The 6237-nt window shown below is 54.1% G+C and overlaps 14 non-coding genes across 14 annotated transcripts; 11 read left to right on the plus strand and 3 right to left on the minus strand.

The window, feature by feature from the left end:
• Positions 1-293: 293 nt before the first annotated feature.
• Trnam-cau (transfer RNA methionine (anticodon CAU)) lies at positions 294-366 on the plus strand. The gene has a single exon. It is a non-coding gene; the product is annotated as a tRNA-Met (tRNA).
• A 296-nt stretch (positions 367-662) lies between these two features.
• Positions 663-734, plus strand: Trnae-uuc (transfer RNA glutamic acid (anticodon UUC)). Its single transcript has one exon. It is a non-coding gene; the product is annotated as a tRNA-Glu (tRNA).
• A 198-nt stretch (positions 735-932) lies between these two features.
• Positions 933-1006, plus strand: Trnai-aau (transfer RNA isoleucine (anticodon AAU)). The gene has a single exon. It is a non-coding gene; the product is annotated as a tRNA-Ile (tRNA).
• Positions 1007-1591: 585 nt separating this feature from the next.
• On the minus strand, positions 1592-1663 carry Trnag-ucc (transfer RNA glycine (anticodon UCC)). Its single transcript has one exon. It is a non-coding gene; the product is annotated as a tRNA-Gly (tRNA).
• Positions 1664-2004: 341 nt separating this feature from the next.
• Trnag-gcc (transfer RNA glycine (anticodon GCC)) lies at positions 2005-2075 on the plus strand. Its single transcript has one exon. It is a non-coding gene; the product is annotated as a tRNA-Gly (tRNA).
• A 381-nt stretch (positions 2076-2456) lies between these two features.
• On the plus strand, positions 2457-2529 carry Trnam-cau (transfer RNA methionine (anticodon CAU)). Its single transcript has one exon. It is a non-coding gene; the product is annotated as a tRNA-Met (tRNA).
• A 296-nt stretch (positions 2530-2825) lies between these two features.
• Trnae-uuc (transfer RNA glutamic acid (anticodon UUC)) lies at positions 2826-2897 on the plus strand. Its single transcript has one exon. It is a non-coding gene; the product is annotated as a tRNA-Glu (tRNA).
• A 198-nt stretch (positions 2898-3095) lies between these two features.
• Trnai-aau (transfer RNA isoleucine (anticodon AAU)) lies at positions 3096-3169 on the plus strand. The gene has a single exon. It is a non-coding gene; the product is annotated as a tRNA-Ile (tRNA).
• Positions 3170-3754: 585 nt separating this feature from the next.
• Positions 3755-3826, minus strand: Trnag-ucc (transfer RNA glycine (anticodon UCC)). The gene has a single exon. It is a non-coding gene; the product is annotated as a tRNA-Gly (tRNA).
• A 341-nt stretch (positions 3827-4167) lies between these two features.
• Positions 4168-4238, plus strand: Trnag-gcc (transfer RNA glycine (anticodon GCC)). The gene has a single exon. It is a non-coding gene; the product is annotated as a tRNA-Gly (tRNA).
• A 381-nt stretch (positions 4239-4619) lies between these two features.
• Trnam-cau (transfer RNA methionine (anticodon CAU)) lies at positions 4620-4692 on the plus strand. Its single transcript has one exon. It is a non-coding gene; the product is annotated as a tRNA-Met (tRNA).
• A 296-nt stretch (positions 4693-4988) lies between these two features.
• On the plus strand, positions 4989-5060 carry Trnae-uuc (transfer RNA glutamic acid (anticodon UUC)). The gene has a single exon. It is a non-coding gene; the product is annotated as a tRNA-Glu (tRNA).
• A 198-nt stretch (positions 5061-5258) lies between these two features.
• Trnai-aau (transfer RNA isoleucine (anticodon AAU)) lies at positions 5259-5332 on the plus strand. Its single transcript has one exon. It is a non-coding gene; the product is annotated as a tRNA-Ile (tRNA).
• Positions 5333-5917: 585 nt separating this feature from the next.
• Positions 5918-5989, minus strand: Trnag-ucc (transfer RNA glycine (anticodon UCC)). Its single transcript has one exon. It is a non-coding gene; the product is annotated as a tRNA-Gly (tRNA).
• Positions 5990-6237: the final 248 nt, after the last annotated feature.

The raw sequence follows: 6237 nt of genomic DNA on the forward strand, positions 1-6237 counted from the left end.
AGAAGAACCGAGAACGCAGCACTAGCGGGTCCCCACTGGGACGCTCGCATCATGTTCTATAGACTAGCGTCGGCCTGGCCTCACAAGTTGCTGTGTCCAGGTGCCTCCGAGGCACTGAACTTTAACGACAAGGAGTGCTGCCTATCGTTGCAAAAGCTGCAGCAACACCGCAATCAACTGGGCCGGCAATGCACGTGTAGCAAACAGAACACGTTATCCAGGAAGTACAGTGTCTTCACGTCTAACATTCGGTGTGATACTTACCCAGTTTCCAGGACAAACGGTTCACCGGTGCCTCGGTAGCGCAGTAGGCAGCGCGTAAGTATCATAATCTTAAGGTCGTGAGTTCGATCCTCACCCGGGGCATTTAATTTTCTGTGACTGATGGTGGTGCTGTTGCTGGGGCCCCAACTTATTTCTTGTTTGTTATCCACAACGCTTCAGCGGGAAAATGTTTACTTCCTGTTATTGCTACTTACAGCTTCCCTTTTCCTCTTCTCCCAGCAGAGCATGAAGCCAAAAGCATTGCTCTGAGACGTTTGAGGTGCGCGCCTTGCCAGTCAGCATGCGCAAAGATGCTCGTAAAGAGAGATGGACGCCGACGCGGGACTCGGCACGAAATGCGCCAAGGGACCGTCCGAACCGTTAAAGAGACGCACAGATCCGGTGTGGTCTAGTGGCTAGGATACCTGGCTTTCACCCAGGAGGCCCGGGTTCGATTCCCGGTACCGGAACGGAATTTTTTCCACACTACTCGTGACAAGTTTGAGCTGTCCGAGCTGCCGTTTCCCGTCCTGCTCGCAATATAGCTACTGTTTCGTGACAGTCAGCAGAATATAGACGAGGGAAGCAGACACACGACGGCCATAGAAATGGTGTATGGCTTCATGCCACACGGTTCCAGCGTAGGCCTGAGCAACTGCATCTGTCGAGGCCCGTTAGCTCAGTTGGTTAGAGCGTCGTGCTAATAACGCGAAGGTCGTGGGTTCGATCCCCCCACGGGCCACTACGCTTTTACTACTACGAAAAGGCAGCGCCGATTTCAGCTGGCGAGTGTGATGACCACCCTGCGTGGAAGTTGACAGAGGTTCCGAACCCGACCTGTCGGGAAGCGCTACAGCATTCACTCGCCAATGGCCATAGTGTGCTCAATACACTGGTTCTCAACCGATAAAGAGAAAATGAAAGGAAATGTCCGAATGCCGATGCGTAACAACTTTGGCCCTTGTCAGTACTTGGGCGGGTAAGTGCATCGGAACACAGGCTACTGTTGGCAGTTTTACTTCCTATTTTTCTTTCTCCTTTGTTTTCGGAGCCACAGCCCGATTCGGTCAGGGAGACGCCACCGTGAAATGAAGGGGCGTGCTGTGTGTCTATCGCCTCGCCTCTCCTTATCTCTCTCAGTCGTTTCTCGTGCTTGTTGTTTTGATATAGGCCGATTTGAGAGCGTCAGCTCTCGCGTCAGCCGAGCAAAGTCGAGACAAGTCGAGACACACTACAGGCTGGTCTGCAGCGAGTAACAGGGAGGAAAACAAAACATTAATTTCAAGGCGCGTGGCAAAAGTACCCATACGCGAAATTAAAAGCCTGCTGCGGTGGCCGGGAATCGAACCCGGATCAACTGCTTGGAAGGCAACTATGCTGACCATTACACCACCACCGCACAGGGGAGCGCCCCGGCGCCGCACTGTGTCGGCTTCCCGCCTGTCGGCAGCGGCCGAAGGTGATGGTACCTGGCAGGCGCATTTCGAGGTAGGCTAGGGGAGCACATCCAGACGCATTCGGACAGCATATCCGCGCACATTTCGCATCCTTTGGCAAGAGTCGGCTCTGGCGACGCAAGAGTACGCAGAGGACGGCGTTCTGGCGGCGATTTTAAGCAGTACAGTGCAGGGTTCAGCGTCTGCAGCATCTTCTCGACAGAATGCTATGGCGCTTGACGACAGTCCCACTTTCCCTTAAGACAACTGCTCGGGAAGCAGCTTGAAGTTGATACCGACCGGAGCATCGGTGGTTCAGTGGTAGAATGCTCGCCTGCCACGCGGGCGGCCCGGGTTCGATTCCCGGCCGATGCATCATTTTGCTTTTCCCGCGGTAATGCTGCCGTGTGGCTTGCGCGCTTGACATGCACGATCCACAAGAATGTATAGCTGGATTCCCTTGAGAAGAACCGAGAACGCAGCACTAGCGGGTCCCCACTGGGACGCTCGCATCATGTTCTATAGACTAGCGTCGGCCTGGCCTCACAAGTTGCTGTGTCCAGGTGCCTCCGAGGCACTGAACTTTAACGACAAGGAGTGCTGCCTATCGTTGCAAAAGCTGCAGCAACACCGCAATCAACTGGGCCGGCAATGCACGTGTAGCAAACAGAACACGTTATCCAGGAAGTACAGTGTCTTCACGTCTAACATTCGGTGTGATACTTACCCAGTTTCCAGGACAAACGGTTCACCGGTGCCTCGGTAGCGCAGTAGGCAGCGCGTAAGTATCATAATCTTAAGGTCGTGAGTTCGATCCTCACCCGGGGCATTTAATTTTCTGTGACTGATGGTGGTGCTGTTGCTGGGGCCCCAACTTATTTCTTGTTTGTTATCCACAACGCTTCAGCGGGAAAATGTTTACTTCCTGTTATTGCTACTTACAGCTTCCCTTTTCCTCTTCTCCCAGCAGAGCATGAAGCCAAAAGCATTGCTCTGAGACGTTTGAGGTGCGCGCCTTGCCAGTCAGCATGCGCAAAGATGCTCGTAAAGAGAGATGGACGCCGACGCGGGACTCGGCACGAAATGCGCCAAGGGACCGTCCGAACCGTTAAAGAGACGCACAGATCCGGTGTGGTCTAGTGGCTAGGATACCTGGCTTTCACCCAGGAGGCCCGGGTTCGATTCCCGGTACCGGAACGGAATTTTTTCCACACTACTCGTGACAAGTTTGAGCTGTCCGAGCTGCCGTTTCCCGTCCTGCTCGCAATATAGCTACTGTTTCGTGACAGTCAGCAGAATATAGACGAGGGAAGCAGACACACGACGGCCATAGAAATGGTGTATGGCTTCATGCCACACGGTTCCAGCGTAGGCCTGAGCAACTGCATCTGTCGAGGCCCGTTAGCTCAGTTGGTTAGAGCGTCGTGCTAATAACGCGAAGGTCGTGGGTTCGATCCCCCCACGGGCCACTACGCTTTTACTACTACGAAAAGGCAGCGCCGATTTCAGCTGGCGAGTGTGATGACCACCCTGCGTGGAAGTTGACAGAGGTTCCGAACCCGACCTGTCGGGAAGCGCTACAGCATTCACTCGCCAATGGCCATAGTGTGCTCAATACACTGGTTCTCAACCGATAAAGAGAAAATGAAAGGAAATGTCCGAATGCCGATGCGTAACAACTTTGGCCCTTGTCAGTACTTGGGCGGGTAAGTGCATCGGAACACAGGCTACTGTTGGCAGTTTTACTTCCTATTTTTCTTTCTCCTTTGTTTTCGGAGCCACAGCCCGATTCGGTCAGGGAGACGCCACCGTGAAATGAAGGGGCGTGCTGTGTGTCTATCGCCTCGCCTCTCCTTATCTCTCTCAGTCGTTTCTCGTGCTTGTTGTTTTGATATAGGCCGATTTGAGAGCGTCAGCTCTCGCGTCAGCCGAGCAAAGTCGAGACAAGTCGAGACACACTACAGGCTGGTCTGCAGCGAGTAACAGGGAGGAAAACAAAACATTAATTTCAAGGCGCGTGGCAAAAGTACCCATACGCGAAATTAAAAGCCTGCTGCGGTGGCCGGGAATCGAACCCGGATCAACTGCTTGGAAGGCAACTATGCTGACCATTACACCACCACCGCACAGGGGAGCGCCCCGGCGCCGCACTGTGTCGGCTTCCCGCCTGTCGGCAGCGGCCGAAGGTGATGGTACCTGGCAGGCGCATTTCGAGGTAGGCTAGGGGAGCACATCCAGACGCATTCGGACAGCATATCCGCGCACATTTCGCATCCTTTGGCAAGAGTCGGCTCTGGCGACGCAAGAGTACGCAGAGGACGGCGTTCTGGCGGCGATTTTAAGCAGTACAGTGCAGGGTTCAGCGTCTGCAGCATCTTCTCGACAGAATGCTATGGCGCTTGACGACAGTCCCACTTTCCCTTAAGACAACTGCTCGGGAAGCAGCTTGAAGTTGATACCGACCGGAGCATCGGTGGTTCAGTGGTAGAATGCTCGCCTGCCACGCGGGCGGCCCGGGTTCGATTCCCGGCCGATGCATCATTTTGCTTTTCCCGCGGTAATGCTGCCGTGTGGCTTGCGCGCTTGACATGCACGATCCACAAGAATGTATAGCTGGATTCCCTTGAGAAGAACCGAGAACGCAGCACTAGCGGGTCCCCACTGGGACGCTCGCATCATGTTCTATAGACTAGCGTCGGCCTGGCCTCACAAGTTGCTGTGTCCAGGTGCCTCCGAGGCACTGAACTTTAACGACAAGGAGTGCTGCCTATCGTTGCAAAAGCTGCAGCAACACCGCAATCAACTGGGCCGGCAATGCACGTGTAGCAAACAGAACACGTTATCCAGGAAGTACAGTGTCTTCACGTCTAACATTCGGTGTGATACTTACCCAGTTTCCAGGACAAACGGTTCACCGGTGCCTCGGTAGCGCAGTAGGCAGCGCGTAAGTATCATAATCTTAAGGTCGTGAGTTCGATCCTCACCCGGGGCATTTAATTTTCTGTGACTGATGGTGGTGCTGTTGCTGGGGCCCCAACTTATTTCTTGTTTGTTATCCACAACGCTTCAGCGGGAAAATGTTTACTTCCTGTTATTGCTACTTACAGCTTCCCTTTTCCTCTTCTCCCAGCAGAGCATGAAGCCAAAAGCATTGCTCTGAGACGTTTGAGGTGCGCGCCTTGCCAGTCAGCATGCGCAAAGATGCTCGTAAAGAGAGATGGACGCCGACGCGGGACTCGGCACGAAATGCGCCAAGGGACCGTCCGAACCGTTAAAGAGACGCACAGATCCGGTGTGGTCTAGTGGCTAGGATACCTGGCTTTCACCCAGGAGGCCCGGGTTCGATTCCCGGTACCGGAACGGAATTTTTTCCACACTACTCGTGACAAGTTTGAGCTGTCCGAGCTGCCGTTTCCCGTCCTGCTCGCAATATAGCTACTGTTTCGTGACAGTCAGCAGAATATAGACGAGGGAAGCAGACACACGACGGCCATAGAAATGGTGTATGGCTTCATGCCACACGGTTCCAGCGTAGGCCTGAGCAACTGCATCTGTCGAGGCCCGTTAGCTCAGTTGGTTAGAGCGTCGTGCTAATAACGCGAAGGTCGTGGGTTCGATCCCCCCACGGGCCACTACGCTTTTACTACTACGAAAAGGCAGCGCCGATTTCAGCTGGCGAGTGTGATGACCACCCTGCGTGGAAGTTGACAGAGGTTCCGAACCCGACCTGTCGGGAAGCGCTACAGCATTCACTCGCCAATGGCCATAGTGTGCTCAATACACTGGTTCTCAACCGATAAAGAGAAAATGAAAGGAAATGTCCGAATGCCGATGCGTAACAACTTTGGCCCTTGTCAGTACTTGGGCGGGTAAGTGCATCGGAACACAGGCTACTGTTGGCAGTTTTACTTCCTATTTTTCTTTCTCCTTTGTTTTCGGAGCCACAGCCCGATTCGGTCAGGGAGACGCCACCGTGAAATGAAGGGGCGTGCTGTGTGTCTATCGCCTCGCCTCTCCTTATCTCTCTCAGTCGTTTCTCGTGCTTGTTGTTTTGATATAGGCCGATTTGAGAGCGTCAGCTCTCGCGTCAGCCGAGCAAAGTCGAGACAAGTCGAGACACACTACAGGCTGGTCTGCAGCGAGTAACAGGGAGGAAAACAAAACATTAATTTCAAGGCGCGTGGCAAAAGTACCCATACGCGAAATTAAAAGCCTGCTGCGGTGGCCGGGAATCGAACCCGGATCAAGTGCTTGGAAGGCAACTATGCTGACCATTACACCACCACCGCACAGGGGAGCGCCCCGGCGCCGCACTGTGTCGGCTTCCCGCCTGTCGGCAGCGGCCGAAGGTGATGGTACCTGGCAGGCGCATTTCGAGGTAGGCTAGGGGAGCACATCCAGACGCATTCGGACAGCATATCCGCGCACATTTCGCATCCTTTGGCAAGAGTCGGCTCTGGCGACGCAAGAGTACGCAGAGGACGGCGTTCTGGCGGCGATTTTAAGCAGTACAGTGCAGGATCTGTCTCGCGTGTGT

This window comes from Schistocerca gregaria, unplaced genomic scaffold (genome assembly GCF_023897955.1).
Source record: "Schistocerca gregaria isolate iqSchGreg1 unplaced genomic scaffold, iqSchGreg1.2 ptg000392l, whole genome shotgun sequence".
In the NCBI taxonomy this organism is placed as follows: Eukaryota; Metazoa; Arthropoda; class Insecta; order Orthoptera; family Acrididae; genus Schistocerca; species Schistocerca gregaria.